The sequence below is a fragment of the Amblyomma mixtum genome, chromosome 8 (assembly GCF_055824585.1).
Source record: "Amblyomma mixtum isolate Tamu chromosome 8, ASM5582458v1, whole genome shotgun sequence".
Taxonomy (NCBI): domain Eukaryota; kingdom Metazoa; phylum Arthropoda; class Arachnida; order Ixodida; family Ixodidae; genus Amblyomma; species Amblyomma mixtum.
In genome coordinates, this window is record NC_143019.1 from 69,301,274 (window position 1) to 69,320,427 (window position 19,154).

A 19,154-nucleotide genomic window follows, 5' to 3' on the forward strand; every position below is an offset into this window, starting at 1 on the left:
TCTCACCCCGTAGCCATTGGAATGCCACTAAGAAGCGCTTAATTCTTCCACGTCACCGAAAACACAGCGAGTTGAAGGTATACGCTTGCTTTGTCAGACAAGAAATATGATCATTAGTAAATAAATCAGTACGTCAGGCGTATGTCTGTGGTATTCACAATTTATTTGTGTACTTTCTCTCTGCGCAGTTGATCCCGCTTTAATTATGTCATTCCGGGCGCTGTAAGGAACTTCCATTAATAAATAAACCAATAAAGAATTACACAATGCTCTAGAATTTCATGTTTAAAACAAAGTGCCTCAAACTGGCGCTGCTGGGTTTCACCTTGCATGCACGCTGGTAGAAATACGATCAATAATTCTCGCGTACCAAGCACTTTGGACTTCGAGACACACAGAATAGGGTATAATCTTAAGCTTATTTTCATCTCCTGGGGCTTGTTCCGTCCGCCGATATCTCGAAGCGTACGCAAGCAGTCTTAAGCATTATCTTCAGAGAAGCATGGCTATAACAGCTGAAAATCGAATCAACACTCTCATTTTTGGCAGCAGAGGGAACCGTATCTACGAAGCCTCCGCCATGGACTTAGTAGGAATTTTACTAACTGAAGAGGTTCATGCGATGCCTATGCAGCCAGTGTGGAGCTAGCGACTTGCAGCATTTCACTAATTTCCCTCGAATCTACTAATACGTAACGGCACCGAACGTTATGAAGAGCGACTCTATGGTAAAGACAAAGAGCTCTAAATTGCTCGTTACTCATAGAACTGCAATGGCTGCCACCCATTGGACATGCGCTGCATATCCCCGAAGCCACAGTCGGATACAGCTTCAGAACGGAGTGACAGATGCCCCTCAAGGAGGCCCTTCGGCCAAGATCGTCGACCATTATCATGACGTATTTGTTTATGCCCTTCCGCCTGCTCGCGTGACACTGCAGGGGTTAGAGGGGGCGTTGATAAACTACAGATTACAGGTGACGTCATGACAATCGATTGACGCCATTGGCTGGAGGGCTTTCTTTGAGGTGCATCTGCGGCTTCGTTCTTGAGTTGTATGAGACTATAGACGCGTTCTTTGGGAATCTCTGGCCCCCTCCAATTTCCCATGTCATATGTTGGGAACTGTATACTAGCTAATTCGAACCGGTTCCAAACCGGTTCTCTGCGACGACTGGCAGTGTTGACTATGCGGTTCACACCGCGCGTGGAACTTTCCCCCACGGAGAGTTAGGTCTGATTAGCGACAATGCAGCGTATATCGCATGTTTAACCAGCTGACGACAGGAGCAAGCTAGTACAAAAAAAAAACACCTGCAAGAAGCTAGTCTCTAAAACATACTGTTCACGCTATAAAACACAAGGCAGCAATAAGGATCTGAACAGCACGACACAAAATGAGCAAGGTTCGAGGGGAAGCCTAGCGGACTAGTTGGTCAAGGGTATAGCGGACTGAGGCTACAGCTCGACACTTTCCACTTTGTTTGGTGCTGCTCGGACATAGTAAGTCGCTAAGGCGTATTAGACGACCATTTCGGTAAACGTCATCCGATAGTGAGGGTTGTCTGCGTATGCTCCACTCAACAGTGCCACGAATGGTGGCGTTTCTTTTACTAGTCCAGCCTGTAGCCAGCAACCAGCTCAACCTCAGCGCTGCCTTCGTTCGTTTCCCTTTCTAGTCCGCGTCTTGTGCACTGTGTCATAACAAGTTAAAGAATCATGGGTAGAGCTATCGCTGAAAGCACTGCCTACGCATCGTGCTTAAAAATGGGGAATTTACACATGGCCGCATACGCGCATGCTATGTCTTATGCTCTTTTACAAAATGCTCACTGTCTGTTTTCTTGCAGGACAGCGTCTTGGCCTTCGAGGCAGCAGCTCGGACTGAACAGAGACCCGCAGTGAGTACCCAACCTTGCGTACACGTCTTAGTCAACATAAGCGTATGTAATGAATCGGTTAAGCAATTATTATCGCCCGCTTTAAGCGCCTTGACAGTACCGGTTTACAGAATTTGCGCTCCTGATTTTGCTCTCAACTTAAAGGAGTTCCTGAACAAAGCTTAAAAAGGTATAAGTCCAGCAGTTTACTGCATCTATAGTCCTAACATCGGTACTACCTCCAAGGTCCCTTACCTTTATTTTTCAATCAGTCTCCTTCTGGATGTCACAGCCTGGCACGCGGCTCCATCAATCTTCAGCTAAGCGTCTTTATAGGCTAATTGTCGAGTGTCGTGTGCGCACGAAGCGGCCATTTTATTCGCTGATGATCGCTGCCACGCGTTTGCAGTCGTAGAACGTTCAGGACTGTTCTCCGCGGTGAATCCTTGTCTAGAAAATTCCACGTCGGTTCCTAATAGAGCGCAGCGGAAAGCTGGAAGGACTCCCATCCCGATGGTCTCCATGTGAGCGCTTTGCTTGTGACAGCCGCCGAGTTGCTTTCTAACCATCGTGGGCTAAGTAAAGTAATTAAAAAAATTGTTTCCGGAGCCTTCGGAAGCCTGCTGTCCATGTCGCTTCCACGTCACAATCTTCAGATAACTTATTTCCAAATGAACTAGAAGAAGCTTGGTAGCAGCAATGGACGGTTCTTTGTGCACCTGGGTGGGCAAACCGGAATCGCGCCCGACATAATGTTACCTATTAAAAGCAGTATAATCTAGGTATTTTCGTTTTGTCACTACCATTACCGTAATTTTTTTTAAAGATCAATGTTGCCAAAGTTTTAGAGCCCACGGTGCCTACATCTAAGCCCCTTTTTGTGGGTAGTAATGCATTCCATGCATTCCAAACCACCCGAAGGTAAGATGATATCTGGTTCTACCCCTAAAATGGGTAGGACTTACTCGAATCCACGAACCCCATTTTGCGGCTTAGAAGAACCCCCGCCCCTGGGCTCTAAACTTCTGACAAAGGCTGTCCATACCTATATGTTTACCTGAGGTCTTAAGTGGTGTAGCATCCTAAGCAAGGCTCGTTCTGTACACCTACTTGCGCTCAGTGCGCATTATGGAACCTCCCACAAAAAAAAAAAAAAAAAACTGGAACCATATACCTGCGCCTGCGAATCTGGCATTTCATTGTAACCGGGCACAGGCATCTTCTAATCATACCTGTTCATAAAATCCCCTACTAATCCCCATGTAATAAAACCCCGCACTCTGGCTGACCAGAACCTCGAAGGTTCGTAGAGAATCTCTCAACTTGCGTCGTAAACTGGCCGCGTTTCCTACCGCCATTTTCATTCCATAGTTTCGTAATCGATATAATTGATTAACCTTGTGAAGACTAGTCCGTTTGTTTCAACGTCGGCTAACGGATTAGGCGTCCCCCCCCCCTCTCTCGCCTTTGCCCTTCGTTCATTTCGCGCTGTCAAGTATTTTTCATCTCTGCCCTCTGTCTACCCTGAAAACAGGTGCCACTCCTCATAATTCCCACGCTGTCTGAGTGAAGGCAGCGGTGGATCGGACTACTTTCATGAGAGCAAACCAGCGCGACACACCGCTCGCACGTTATACCCCACCGCCATCCAAGCGGCATCTTTGCAGCGCAGGAGGAGAGAGTGTGCCTGAGCGAGCGCGCGTTGTAGTGGGCGTCGGGGTGTTGGCGTATCTGACAGCCACCTGTGCTTGGCGGCGGCGGCGCTGACACGTTGCCTGCCTAATGAGGTCGCGTCGCGGATCTGGTTTTATCGCTCCCCCTCCAGGCCTCACTTACCAGACAAAGGCTGCCATTTGGAGAGAACCCGACTCCGCCTGACCTTACTTTCTTTGTCCTTCACTGAAACTTGTTCCTGGCCTAGTTGGTTCTCCGCGCTTTTGTGACTAAAATAGCGTAGCCACAGACAACCACAGAGACACGAAGCACGCACCGAACACGTTGACACGTTTCTCTCCTAAACCACATTGTATACAGCCTTTGGTTTGGTTTGTGGTTTATGAGAGTTTAGCTGTCCTAAAGCGACTCATGCTATGAGGGACGCCGTAATGAAGGGCTCCGGAAATTTCGACCCCTTGGAGTTCTTTTACGTGCACTGACATCGCACATCACACGGGCCCCTAGAATTTTGCCTCCGGCGGTCGCATTTCGGGGGGCGGAATTGTAGAGGCCCGTGTACTGTGCGATGCCAGTGCACGTTAAAGAACCCCAGGTGGCCGAAATTTAAGGAGCCCTTCACTACGGCGTCCCTCATATCCTGAGTCGCTTTGGGACTTTAAACCCCAATAAAACATAAATCAGACCAGAAAAAAAAAAGACGAACACAATAAATGACGCAGTTTTGAAAGGAGAAAATCTCCTGCGTACGCCGATTACGTTTATTGCATAGTTTGTTCTTTAAAATGAGCTATTGACCATGTGACTCAGCGACTAGTTTTCTTGAGCGTTGGTCCGAGTCGTTTCTTGTCTGTGGTTGTCTGCGGTGACACTAGATAAGTTCAAAACTTTCTTTGTATGTTAAGGTTCACTAGCTGGACGGCGTATTGATAAGCTTTCTTCACGCGAGAATTTGTTCTGTCGAAAACAGTGGACCAGAACTTCCAGTTGGTATTCATCAATTCAGCTATACTACAGCAGTGTCGCAATGCAGCTTCCCGAATTGCGACATTGGCTGCAAAGCATCCCGCAGTGTCACCTAAAAGATAACTCTTGGCAAGGACAGATTGTAATCGGCAAAGTTTGCTCCCTTTGTTGTTCTAGCGACGATTTGGCATTGCACAGGGAGAGGCGCAGACTGATTTCCAAGCTCTTAGAAGATGTCTATATGCTTTCTTTGTCCTGGATTTCTGGCGTGGGGCTTCGTGATTTACGCGCTAAGGAGGGAAAGAGGCAAACTATTCTTTTAAACGCGGAAGAGGGTCGGTATTTTTGAACTGCGCCACATACCCTGATGATTTGGACTCCATTTATATGCAGAAATGCACAAATTGCGATGCGAGGTGAATGAATAGAGCCTGCTTTGCATACGCTTCTTTGAGAGCCTCATTGCAATGTCCTAAAAGTTCGGAGCTCAGAGATAACAACACATTGCAACGACGATCAATGCTTCGCCCCGCTCGTGTAAGTACTCCCTTGAGTCGCGAGGGCGCATTCTTTCTTTGTTTTGTTTATTTATTTACGAAATACTGCAGGCCGAAGCCCAAGCAGCAGTGGCACACATGAAACGTGAAAAGGGAACAGATTTACAGCAAGCACATATAAAAGAAAAGCGCAGAAATCGTTGCACACGAAGTGGAATATCGTAGGAGTAGAATTTATACAGTGGAAGAGATACCGGGATTCTACCCAACATTGAAGAAAAAGCGTGAAGTAGGGAAGCACAGGCATGAAATTCTGCAGAACTGCAAAAAAAAAGTGATTTTTTTTTTACGAAATATGAAGCAATTAAAGTAACAGAAACCAATGGTTGAGTTAGTTTGCCGTTTTTCTCCTCATGTAAGAGAGCTGAGAGGAACAGAAAGGCATTTTATTTTCTCTACTTTCTGCTCAAGACACGCTCGGAACCTGGACTCCGTGCCTTTCCGCAGTTAAAGGTGCAGTGAAAAGGAATCTGAACTCGCCTTTTTGCCGCGGGAACTCGATCTTCACGTTCCCAGCTTTCTTAGAAACTTCGATTTATTGCCCTGTTTGGCCGATTTTCAGAATTAAATCGAATTAAATGTCCGGCTGCCGTCTTTCTTTTTTTTTGTTTTGAATTCCCGGCGTACGGTGGGCGTAGTCGACCAACGCGTGGAGTGCCTTTCAGCCAGTCCCGTGGCGGCTTGCCGCTCTGCCATCGGCGGAGTAATACGTAGTAATCGGTAGTAGCAAATAGTCCGCGCGTATTTTTATTTCTGCGGGCTTATTTTGCGGCTGTATTATCCGCGAATGAAACTATTTATTCACGGAAACCTAAAAAACAAAATAAAGCGAAAGCAAAGCCTCCACGGAGCTGGCTGAAAGGCACTCTACGCGTTGGTCGACTACGCCCACCGTACGGGCAGAATTCAAAAAATAAAGGCGTGAGCCAGACGTTAATCCGATTTAATTAGGGAAATCGGCCGAACGGGGCAATAAGTGGAAGTTTCTAAGAATGCTCGGAACGTGTAGATCGAGTTCCCGCGGCAAAAAAATGAGTTCAGATTCCTCTTCAGTGCACCTTTAAGGCAATATGGCGACAGCTGAGAACACTCACCGTAGCCATCATCGTCGAAATCTGTCGGTGTCCGGCGTCGATGGGGTCATTAATAATGTCCAGAACTCGTTTTGACAAATGATGGTGTCAGCGCGCGATCATAATTTATGGCGGCGACAGCCTGGCTGTAGCGAACACCTACTCCGCCGCCGGTCGCATACCACGGCGGAAAGCACGTCAGTAAACTGTAGACAAACGAAACGTTATCGCAGAAGCGTCAAACTGAGATCCGCTGAAGGCAGCCGCTGGTGGTGACACCTACATTTCATTTTTTTTTGTTTTTTTTTTTTTCGGATAAAACAGCGCCGTTTTCTATGAGAGGGTTCGCTTTGTGATCGTAATGCGGTGCCGTATCGATTCAGGCCTCAGTGTGGCATTAAGAAAATAAAATCTCCGCATAGTGGCTCACACCATTGTTCTGCGGCTCGAATTGAAGCTTTTTTCAGCAGGTTCTCCGTTTCTTTCCAGTTAATACTGCTCTGGCGATATTTTGCGCGTTAATGGCATTATTGTTTGTTTGTCGTCTGCGCTGCCCGACGCAGTGGGTTGTGGTGCTGGAATGACCAGATTGACAGCAATCCCTATAGCGAAAGTAGTATATGTCTATACTGAAGCTTTCACACGTATCCAAAAAAAAAAAAAGAAACGTGATGACCGTGAAAAGGATATACCTTGTTGCCATATATGCTTGTACAAAGTTTGCGCAAAGCATGAGTAAACCTAGTACACCAGAGGTTCGAATAATGCGGAAGTTCTAATTACCGAGGTCCCACAGGAGCAAGCGGTAGTGCTGTTTATGGCTCGCAAATGTGTTGACTTGCGAAAAATATTTTAATGTGTTGTCGAACGTTAGCGGAGCTGCTGATTTTAGACAAACACATAAAGCGAGCATTGCGTCTACGTCAAGATAAAACATTACGGATCAGAAACATGGGACGAAAGGTTCTCAACTAAAGCTTATATTAATAAATTTCTGCTATTCTTCTATGTGTTGTTGTTCTCCGTTACGGTACCATCACGCTGTCATGGATGTGTTTACTCATGCACAGCAGAGTCAAAGTGCGGGTGACAAACGATGCACTGCCACGCCAGGACGCGTTCACTCGTAAACACCACGGCTCCCCATTTAATGCTACGTAGGCGTACACACACAGAAAAAAAAAGGCCACCACGGCGCTCCCCTGCACACCGTGGCAAAGCAAGTGCACGCTTCCGTCTGGACACGTGTATGGATATGCTGGTAGTACATGCAGGAGGAGGGGCGTGGGAGCGGCGCGCAAGATCATTAGCGGTGGCGGCTGAGCGAGCGATTAAGGTCCGCTCCATACCGTCGCCCGCCATGGCTCGCCCGTTCGTCCCGTTCGACCCTCGCTTTTTATAAATGAGCTTGATCTGGTCCTTCTGCCCGCGCATTGCTTTGGGCTGGGCAGGTCGCTTCTCTGTATCGAGCCTGATCGCACTTTCTCGCTCCGCTGGACGCCGTGACTAGTGAGAGATTTCACGCATGCGCCATAGCAAATACTTGTTTTGTGGTGGGAATTTCTCGCACATTTCCTACACGAGGCAGCGGCGGAGTAGGTGTTCATTATTGCTAGCATTAGAAGTGCCATGGGGTCAAAATGCGGCGTCGGTCATAAACTTCGCCCATTGGATTGAAGAAAGTGACGTCACCACACTGAATCACTCCCATTGGCTGGAAGGTAGTGATGTCACCTGACGGGAGCATTCCCATTGGCCGTAGAAAAATGACGTCATAGACAGAACGTGACGTCCTCAGTCCGCAAGCGACTACACTTCCTGCAAAGGCGTCACTAGTTGCTAATGCACTGGTAACGGATAATGGAATTCGGTATTCCTGTGATTTTTTTACTCTAAGCGAACAGACCCTTTGACCGGTGGCAGAGTTAAACCTCCTTGGCCAGCACGCTAGCGCTCAGGACAGCCGCAAGAATGCGTTCTGCTATGGCCGCGGGGCATGATGGGATGAAGTAGAACTCTCAGTGGTCACTCTCTTCGCTGGAACAGGGTGAGAAGCGTGAATGAAGCTTTATTCCGATCGACGGAAGAGCGGCAGAAAGACACGGACGAAGGCTTGGTTTATTGGGGTTTAACGTCCCAAAGCGACTCAGGCTATGAGGGACGCCGTAGTGGAGGGCTCCAGAAATTTCGACCCCCCGGTGTTCTTTAACGTGCACTGACAACGCACAGTACACGGGCCTCTAGAATTTCGCCCCTATCGAAATTCGACCGCCGCGGCCAGGATCGAACCCGCGTCTCTCGGGTCAGCAGCCAAGCGTCATAACCACTGAGTCACCGCGGCGGGGCACACCGACGAAAGAGCAATGCAATACGAGCAAAAGCCTGATTAAAAAAAAAAAAAAAGATGTCGGTACGAAAGCACGGCTGGTAATGCATACAATAACAGATTGAAAAACAACAACCAAAAAACGCTTCCTCACAGCTACCAGGAAAGCTTATGAACAAAAAAAGCAAAACCAATGTTATGAACAGCTTAGAAGCACGAGCTTTCTTTGTGCGTGCGACGGAAGGAGTGGTAAAGCAACGGTCTCATTTTTTCTTAATTATCTACAGCATCAACTACAACTGTACCTCTCTGCGCATCTTAATTAATGATTGTGAAGCAAATCCCTGTTCACATCCCCCAGATTCGGTCACGGCGTCGAGTTTCCTATAATGAAGCTCCAAGTGGCCCCTGACAGATCTGTGTACATCGTAACCGTGCTGTTTTACTTTTAGTTAGCACGTACACTTTGGACATTACCAAGAACAACCGCTAAGCTCCGAAAGTAATTTTATTCTGACTCTCAATAAGTCGGAATAAATAGGTTTAAGGATTTCAGGACCACACAGAGAGTTGCCGTTCCCAACATCCCATTTATACCAACTAGGTCCAGACACCATTGCTAATTTCCTTTCTTGTGAGGTTGAGGTTGCTTCTAGCAAATGGCAGGACTGGCATTACGTTACTTGCTTTTTTGTTCCCAATGCCATTTTCACGCGAGTAAAAAATGCAGGGGGCACTTTGTTGACCTAAAGTGCTATGAGGCGAGGGCTTCTAGCGTGGTGTTGCTGCTTGTGTCACTGATGTGTTGTTAAGATGTTAATTAAGTACTCAATTCTTTGTGAATCTTAAATGCTGGAGACACTGGGGAGCGTTTGGGAGGCATCCGTTCATGGGCGTCCGGAGGGGGGGGCAAGGGGGGGCGGCTGCACCCCCCTGGAAAATCACTCACTCGAACCGTGAGTGATGGCCGCACGTCAGGGGCGGCGGTGCGCTCAGCCAAGAGTAAAAGCGGCCCTGCTTCCACGCTTTGGGTCACATCTGCAAAGTGCCGCGTCCGGGGACGCGTCGTTGCAGACATACAGCGGCACCGGCGAGCATGTGTTTCGAGCCGTCTTGAGATGTGTGCCTGTTTCTTTGATCTCTAGAGAGATAGCGACACGGAGGCAGACAGTGCACACCCCGGCCACCGATGAATTCTTCAGGAGGGAGGGACAAATCAGCCGTGTCCATCCCCGCTTTGTCGGACTGCTCAGGGGCAAGCGGGCGATGAGTTGGCGCCGCCGCCGCTCGCTGTCTCCTCCGATCCACGGGAGAGCGCAGTTCGGTACAAGCGCCGCTTTCAGAATTTTCGGCAAAGGGGATTAGCTGCTTTTGTTCACGGCGACGCAGTCTCCAGAGGCACCCCCACACCAGCGTTCCTTGCGTCTTCTCCGGAAACCAGCGCCTTTGGTCAAGGCAGCCCGATGGCGCCTGCCTGGCTCGCCTGTCACCTCTGGCTGGGCCTCAAATCCCAACAGCGCCCATGTACTGTGCGATGTCAGTGCATGGTAAAGAGACCGTCCGTCCCTCATAGCCTGAGTCGTTTTGGGGCTCTGAACCTCATAAAAACACACAAAACAAATTTTCCGACCGGAGTGGCGAGTGTCCCTTCCCCTCGGAAGTCGCGCGGCGTTCCTTGCGTGTGCGCGCCTCTTTGTTTGTGCTTCGGTGTTTTTAGTGGCCGGTTGTCAACGAAGCTGAGAACAACCAAGACAGCGGACGAGAAAACGACGAGCGGCGAGTAGTGTGTGTGCAAATACTCGACTGTGCGGTTGCGCGAGCAAGATGGAGCGAGGTGTATGAAGCTGCGAGCGTGCATTTATCTTGTAAATAAGTTTTCGCTGCATACATAGTCATTTTTTGTTTTCAACGTACGCATTCAACCGTTTTTCCAATCAATGTGTATATATTTTTAACACTACCAACCCCGAGGAACTCCATAGCCAGCTTTGTCTCGCGCGGTCCCGAATGATGGATATTCGACGCTTCTTCAAGCGTCAGCGGTTGTCTGACGAAGCATTATCCAAATGCGCCCCTGCAGATTCTGGTGTGACATGTGACAACGGTGTAGCATTTGAACAGAGTGATGCAAGCTTTTATCACCGGACAGTAGCTGATGTCGTCGACTCCATGGAAGGGACTCTGTCAACAGTGAGTTCAGGTGATGCAGCAGGCCGAGATGATTCCATTTCTCCTTTCTTGGGATTCAAGTCCGGATTTGACCAGAGCGATGCAACCTTTCATCACCGGACAGTAGCCGGCGTCGTCGTCTCCATGGAAGGAACTCCACCAGCGAGCTCCGGTCACGCAGTAAGCCGAAACGATTCCCTTTCTCCTTGCTTGGGATCGAAGTCCGGAGACAACATCAAGAAAACAAATAACTTGCCTCAAGAATATGACTTAGGAGAGTTTCTAGGCAAAGCTAAACTCACTGGCATACCGGACTTTTTGAAGTTACGTCTTCTTACTAAGCCATGGTCGCCAAATGTCACATATGATTTTAAGAAGGATGTAACACCTGGAAAGAGGCCTTTTCGACATCAGTGGCTGGGAGATTACGCCCCCTGGCTTGCGTACTCAGCGACAGCGAAAGGCGCCTTTTGTCGTTTTTGCGTCATTTTTCCTCCGCGTGTTCACCGAGTAACTCAAGGTAGTTTTATCGTGCGCGCTTTCAGTAACTACAGAAAAATGCACGAGGCGTGCAGGGATCACGTAAAATCCCAATGGCACCAGGAGGCAATGACGGCCTCACAGAACTTTATGGATGTGATGAAAGGCAAGCAGCTACCCGTTGTACAGCAGCTGAACAGAGCACTGCACGCGCAAGTTGAAAGGAACCGTGAGAAACTATTTCCAATAGTTTCCACCATTGTCTTTTGCGCGACGCATGACTTGCCGATTCGCGGCAAGCAGTCCGATAGTGGAGTCTTCAATGATCTGCTTGACTTTCGTGTAGAAGCTGGAGATACTCTACTTCAGGAGCACTTCGCTTCTTCTGCTGGCAATGCCAAGTACACTTCTGTCCGCGTCCAGAACGAGATCATCACAATCTGTGGCGACATCCTGAGAGAGCAGATAGTTACCGAAACTAACAAAGCGTTTGCTTTTTCCGTTCTTGCTGACGAAACTGCAGATATTTCAGGAAAAGAGCAGATGTCTATAGGCGTTCGCTTTATTGACAAGGCGGAAGTCGAAGTGTGCGTTCGAGAGCAGTTTTTGGGATTTGTAGAGCTGGAGCAATTAAACTCCGCTTGCATCGCCGCGGCAATCTTGAAGCTTTTGACGAATGTCGGACTGATTCTTTCGAACCTCGTTGGACAGGGGTACGATGGATGCTCTACAATGGCTGGAAAAGAAGCTGGAGTGAACAAAATTATACAAAAACAGTTCCCGAAGGCACTATTTTTCCACTGTGCAAGTCACAAACTAAATCTCGTCATCAACGATTTGAACGACGTCTCTGAAATTCGAAACACAATTGGGATAATCAAACAAACCATAAACTTCTTCCGCGAGAGCGTGCTCCGGAGAAAATTGGTGCCCAACATTCCGATGCTGTGTGAGACAAGATGGTCTGCAAAGTACAAGTCTATTAGGATCTTCTCTCAGCATTACGTGGCCATAGTCGAAGCACTCGAGCAGCTCGCGTCCACGGAATCATGCTCGAACGCTGCAACTAGACAACGAGCTCACATCCTCTACTGCGCAACAACAAGCTCATCTTTCATCGTCTGCTTGCATATTGTAGCGAAGTACAGCGCTCGGCTCGAACCAGCTACGAACATTCTGCAAGGTGTATCCATGGACTTCCATTCTGTGCATGGCCACATCACTGAGCTACAACGTATTTTTCGCGGCCACCGGACAAACGCTGTAGAGGAGTTCTCTAACATCATGAATGCAGCAAGGCAGGCAGCCAATCACTTAAATGTGGTGATATCTGTACCAAGACAAGTCTCTCGTCAGGCCCACCGAGACAACTACGGGATTCAGTCGCCAGAGGATTACTACCGTGTGGCAATATATGTGCCGTACTTGGACTCCCTCACTGCTTCTTTAGCTCGGCGCTTTTCTGAAAGCAATGAGAGGAGCTTCAAACTTCTCCAGCTGCATCCATCAAAAATGAAGCACTTGAGCCGTGTTGAGTTCGCTGTTCTCGCCGAAGAACTCCAGTGCTTACGGCATCGACAACTTCAAGGAAGAGGCCATCTCTTGGTACGAGATGTGGTGCAACAAAACTGGGGACCCATCAGAAATAACTTACTGCGAGCTTCTACATCAGGCCAAGACATTCTTCCCTGGTGTTGCAAAAGCCATTGAGGTGGCTCTGGCTTTGCCAGTTACTACCTGTACGGTCGAACGCTCCTTCAGTACAATGAGGAGAGTGAAAACGTGGCTACGCTCAACGATGACAAACGACAGACTGGACAGCCTTTGTATGATGAGTGTGCACCGAGAGCGTGTAATGAAGCACAGAAATGAATTTATCACCAGTGTCATCACGCAATTCGCCCAGAAAAATCCGAGGCGTCTACAGTTTCTGTTCAAGGAAGACTGACTGAGTGACTGTCGTTGCGTGTTTGTGAACATATTGTGCTGTGTGCTGGTCATCAATCCGGGTGTGTCGAGAACCCGTATGCAGCAAGACTGAGCACTCTTCTCCACGAAGTGATAGTATCTTTTTGCATTTTTATTAATTTTAATTGTTTCTTCGTTGATAAACTCCAATGTATCTCTCCTAGCCTCGCTTTAATTTGCTGTTTGTAATTTTTCTTTCATGTGTGTATTTTACTTATTTATTTTATTTGTATATAAATAAATAAATTTACCCCGCAAATAGTGCCTTTTTGCTACGAACATACCCCCCCCCCCCCCCTCCGGCGCCAACAACCAATGGGGCCCCCCCCTGCAAAAAATTCTGCGGACGCCCTTGCATCCGTTTGATTCGACGCCTTTCTGCGAACACTCTCCAGCGTCCTAGACAAGGAGGACTACATATGCGTTGGCAGAAAGTAGAGTCGCCATTAGCACGCTCGGCTGCGGAACGGAAGGACGGTGGTTCGAATCCCATCGTGCAGAAAGATCTTTCTGGTCTTACTAGAAAATGCGCGACACCTCTGGTGACCACCTTCTGTTGACAACGATGAGGCAAAAATTTCAAGGCGACGCATTGTTTCGAGCCGTACATTTCTAGAGGACGAACAACACAGCACTTTGGCGGCGCTGTACGCAGAGGCAAAAAAAGTGTCCAAAGTTAAGAGCGCCAGCTAACTCACTCCTGCAGCAGCCACACTTTAGGTAAATGATAAATGAAAGCGATCTCCACGAATGGTACCACTGTGCGTCCCAGAGGTGCTCTCTCACCACTCGTATGAGCATCTAGAGACGTTTTCGCAGGTTGCCCCGCCGTCGCATGCAAGTTTTATTAAATGCCCCACTACATAGACCGGAGGCTGGCAAATCTCTTCGGGCAGTTCGGGCTCTCCTTCCTTTTTGTTTTTGTTTTCTCTTTGTTTTCAAGTAGCTCTCGGAATAGACTCGTGTCTGTGCGATCCAACGCGTCTCTGATTTGCCTTGCATTCGCGTTTGCCTGCTGCCCTAAGCGTCGCTACTCATAACCTTCTTTCTTTCGCGCTCACGGCGGGAACAGAGGCCAACATTTATGTCTTTCCTCGCAAACAGCGTAGTCTCATTAAACACCAAACACGAGTGTGAGCACTCCTCCCCTCGAAGACCGCCGTTAAGGGCGTTCGGCGGTCCCTATACGGTCCTCGCGTCGTTGACTGCGATGGAACTTTCCCACTCGAGTGTAGGTCACGGTCTTGCTGACCATCCCCGCGCTCAACTCCGGGGCAGCCGCACCTCTACGGCTTGCACTGATTCTCGGGCGGGGTCGGAAGGCGCGCCATACGTATTACAACGAGACCGCACCCCGCTGGTCGCTTCGGCGGTCGTGTATGCGTTGGCACGGGGCCCGCGGGAGAAGCTCTCCGCTTTTATGCATGCACGACCGCGTCGAACGCACGTTAGAGGCGTTCCTCGTTACTGTTGTCCGTCGTTGCGATGACTCGACTTGTTATGTCGATTCCTAGTCGATTCTCTATTTTTTTGTTTCTTTTTATATTCGACGACGGCATCGTTCCTTCGGAATGCATACTGATGGTTGTAGAGGGCGCTCTGCGAGTCAGGCTGCGGCTCGGACTGGGTGCTCGAGGGCGCTGCAGGCAAAAGGTTAACGACGTTGACAGCATTTGCTGTTTCTTTGTGTGTAGGCGTCGAAAACAGCGGATAATATGCCAGACACGAGTAAGGCTGTCCGGTGAGAAATGCGAGTGGCATGCAGGATATCAGGGATGCGTTGGCGCTGAAAAAAAGGAATTAATGTCCAGGAAGTAGAGATCGGTAAGAGCAGATTAAAGGGCTGGCGGAGGAAGACGACCAAGGAAAGGTTCAAATTATTATAGAGGTGTACGAAAAACAAAAGTTAAAAATTGCGCTTATTAACACGATGACAACTGTCCTCTTGACAGAAGCCGGTAGCGTTCATTTTCGTTGGTGCACCGGAGAAAACTGAGATGAGGCGCTACTTTTCTTTTACGGTCATGTACTTAGATGTCGGCAGGTGACCAAGGAGGAAGTTGCTGCCGAAAGAATTGCTCCGTAGCCATTGCTCCCGTGCTCATCACTCTACAGGCCAGATGACCAAGGGCCGTCGGCCAGCAAAGCGGTGTCAAAACACCTCCATCGAGGTCATCAGCAAATTAGTTATCTTGGCAAGCGTTAATATTGTCTCATTTATTTTCTGCCCCACTGACAAAGGTATTGGCTGCCGAGGTACAGTCGTGACCGGCATGACCTGCAACGTGTCGGCAACTACATTAGTGCGATTTACGCCTCATAGCAACTGAATGCATCGCCACACCTAGAGAAAAAGAAGTATAGTTGCAAGCTAGATGCAAAAATGTTGTCCGGCTCCAAGGCATCACTATTTCGCGGAGTAGGCCGCGACCACGTCTTGTTTGTTTCAAGTCACACTGAGAGCGAATGTGCAGCTAGTTTCCTCAACAACAACCGACTGTACCTATTCTCCCAGCTGTATTGTAATGCGCCATACGTAAAGTTCACGGTTCCTCTGACCGTATATTGAGCTATAAAAGCGAGGGATGGGGCTACCGCGTGGCATTATCCAAGAGATAATTGATTGCGCAAGTAAATCCCTCTGTTCACGTAGTGACAGCATCATGAAACTCCCAGTGAATGCTGAATTATCAGCAAGGCAGTGATTTATGACTAATTCAATGAAATTTACTGTCACGTGCAATAACCGCGACGGTCCCCATTCGGTCAACGTTTCCACATCCAGTTGTTTCATCTTCTGACAGTTTTTCGGTGGAAATGGAGTTGCTACACAGGCGATGATCGTTAGCACAAACGTTTTTCTCCCTGTTTATCAAACATTATATTTACGAATGTGCTTCGCTGAGTTTTCGCTATTTCCCCTCCAATTGTAAAGTTCCGCTTAGAATCTCGAGGGTAAATATGTCGGAATAAAACATTCCAACATTATTCCTATCCCTTTGGGATCTGCGATTTCGCAAACGCTCGCAGTTACTCATTCTCCTTGCCTCACTTTTAACACATCTAAACATCAGAGATACACCTAAACATTAGCGAGATGGAGGAAAGGTTTCTTCCTATCTCTACAGCTTTCTGTTTACCGTTTGCACCGAAAATTCACCCAGCCAACCCTTCCTGCACATCGACCACTCTTTGGCGCCTTCTTAATGACTCCGGGTTCCGCTGCTGCCAAAGGGTGCCGACCTTTCCCGCTGGCTGCAAAGCAATGTCAGCTGAATTCCTGGCAGACTGGAAGAGGCAACTCCACCGCAACGGGTCGCGACGATAATTAAATTAATGACAGAAAATTGCGGCGAAACAAACAGAGACGATGCGACGCACCAAGCGCTGGTCAGGGGGGGCCCTGGTTCTAAAAAATATAAAATTTAACAAGAGGGAACGGGTACTCGGAAGACAAGAGGACGGCAGCAGGCTTTCGAGTGGCCAGGCCAGTGTGAACGCCAACACAGTGTTCGCGAGAGGCCATTAGGCGCAACCTTAACCGTGGCTTGACGTTAAATGGCTGCTAACGCGCCCTGCGGCTCAGCACTTCACGCCAGCGTCTGAGAAGGCCATTTGCGCGCTGATGGGGCTGACAACCCCGGGGTGAGCTGGCGATGGCGTGTTGTTGCTCTCGGTCACTCACTTTCGAGAGGGGACGCACTCGACGCGACCTTAAAGACGCCGGCGGTGGGCGTACGGGCGTACGCAGTGCAGCTCACGCATCGTAGCAGCAGTAACTGAGGCTAAGAGAGGCAGTGAAGAAAAGAAAGAAGTGAAGAAAGAGGCAAGGAAGAGTGGAGAAGAGAGCGAAGGTACAGAAAAGAAGATGAGAAAGCTATAGAGGGACAAGAAGCTGGAAGAGGGGGAAGAAAAGAAAAAGGATATAAGAGAAAGAGAGAAAATGGAGAGAGGAGAAAAAATGAAAAGAAAGAAAGAGAGGAAGAAGGGAAGAAAGCATAAACAAAGAGAAAAATAAACGAGGGAAGAAAGAAATATTTAAGGGTGCACGTTGTTGAGCGAGTCGGTCGTAAATACTTGAGCAAGGGAAATGCGCAAAAAAAAAAAAAAGACACGGACGAGAAGAGCTCAGGGATGGGCGCTTCTCGCTTTCCTCGTCCGTGTCTCTTTTTTTTTTGCGCATTTCCCTTGCTTAAATGGGACGAAAGAAAGAAGGAAAAAAGAGAGAGAGAAAGAAAGAAGGGAAGGAAGTAAGGAGGAAAGGAGGGAAGAAAGGAAGGAAGGAAGGAAGGAAGGAAGGAAGGAAGGAAGGAAGGAAGGAAGGAAGGAAGGAAGGAAGGAAGGAAGGAAGGAAGGAAAGACAGAAAGAAAGAAAAAAAGGATTAGGATTATGGGCTTTAACGTCCCAAAGCGACTCAGGCTATGAGAGATGCCGTAGTGAAGGGCTCGAGAAATTTCGACCACCTCAACGTAGAAAAGAAGGAAATAAATAAAGAAAGAAAGAAGGAAGGGAAAGAAGACAGAAAGAAGGAACCATAGAAGGAAAGAAGGAAGGAAGGAAGGAAGGAACGAAGAAAAGAAAGAAAGAAGGAAAGAAAGAACGAAGAAAATAAAGAAAGAAGGAAAGAACGATGGAAAGAGAAAAGAAAGAAGGAAGGAAAGCAAGAGAGAAAGAAAGAAAGAAAGAAAGAAGGAAAGAAAGAAAGGAAGAAAGAACGAAAGAAAGAAAGAAAGAAAGAAAGGAAGAAAGAAAGAAAGAAAGAAAGAAAGAAAGAAAGAAAGAAAGAAAGAAAGAAGGAAAGAAAGAGAGAAAGGCGTATCACGTGACGACACCTTATACACAACCCATAAGCATGCAAAGGTACTGCAGACAAACATATTTGTTCCCATCGCTAGCTAACTGCAGTCGAACCAAGTTATAACGAAACTGTTTACAGCTAAACAGTTAAACAGCGGGTATAACGAAGGAATGACGACTGCCCGTGTAAGCTGGCTCAACACGGGCTATAACGAATTTGGCACGGGCTAAAACGAAACTACAGCTATGACGAAGAAACCGCCGGGCCTCTTCAGCTGTTTGCGCTGGTCGTAAAGGTCAGTCGTGTTTCCCAAACTTGCGCTGTTCGCTTTAGTAATTTTTTTTGTAGCCGACACGTCTGCTGCAGGAGACAGCTCTGTGTTAATTTGGCCCATAAAAATACATTATTCACTAAATTAATGCGTCGCGCCCGCTGCCCCCCTCTCCCCCCTCGGCCCGATGAAAGCTCTCACTGTAAGGTCCGCACGAGCCAGATTGGCCCGGATAACATGACTTCAGGGAGCGTGTGTACGCCTTAATTGCCTGGCGTGCAGTGGCGTCATCAATGACGTCAAGAGAACAGAGAAATGTCATTGGATGGAGGGGCGTGATGGTATTCACCGCCTGTTTATAGGATGTGTTCCGAGGCCTGGAATGGGAACAGTTGGGGATAAGGGTTAATGGAGAATACCTGAGCAATCTGCGATTCGCTGGTGACATTGCCTTGCTGAGTCACTGAGGAGATGAGCTGCAAAGCATGATCAGTGAGTTAGAAAGGTAGAGCAGGGTGGGGCTAAAAATTAACATGCAGAAAACAAAAGTAATGTTTAACAGCCTAGCAAGGGAACAGCAGTTCGCACTTGGTAGCCAGGTGCTGGAAGTGGTAAGAGAATACGTGTACTCAGAGAAGGTAGTGACCGCTGATCCGGATCATGAGAGGGAAATAACTAGAAGAATAAGAATGGGGTGGAGCGCATATGGCAGGTTCTCTCAGACCATGAATGGCAGTTTACCAATATCCTTGAACAGAAAAGTATACAACAGCTGCATCTTACCGGAACTCACCTATGGGTCAGAAAACGTGGCGGCTAACGAAGAGGTTTCAGCTTAAGTTAAGGACAACGCATCGAGCTATGGAGAGAAGAATGATAGGTGTAACGTTAAGAGATCGGAAGCGTGCAGAGTGGGTCAGGGAAAGAACGCAGGTTAATGACATCCTAGTCGAAATCGAGAGGAAGAAATGGGCTTGCACAGGACATGCCA

The 19,154-nt window shown here is 48.1% G+C and overlaps 1 protein-coding gene across 1 annotated transcript in view; it reads left to right on the forward strand.

The window, feature by feature from the left end:
* The window catches only part of LOC149332880 (sperm-specific sodium:proton exchanger-like), a 328,095-nt gene that overhangs the window by 110,253 nt on the left and 198,688 nt on the right, over window positions 1-19,154 (forward strand). The window contains exon 2 of the mRNA XM_089558441.1: window positions 1,851-1,901. The gene's annotated coding sequence lies outside the window, so the exon portion shown is untranslated. The remainder of the gene's footprint in view (window positions 1-1,850; window positions 1,902-19,154) is intronic.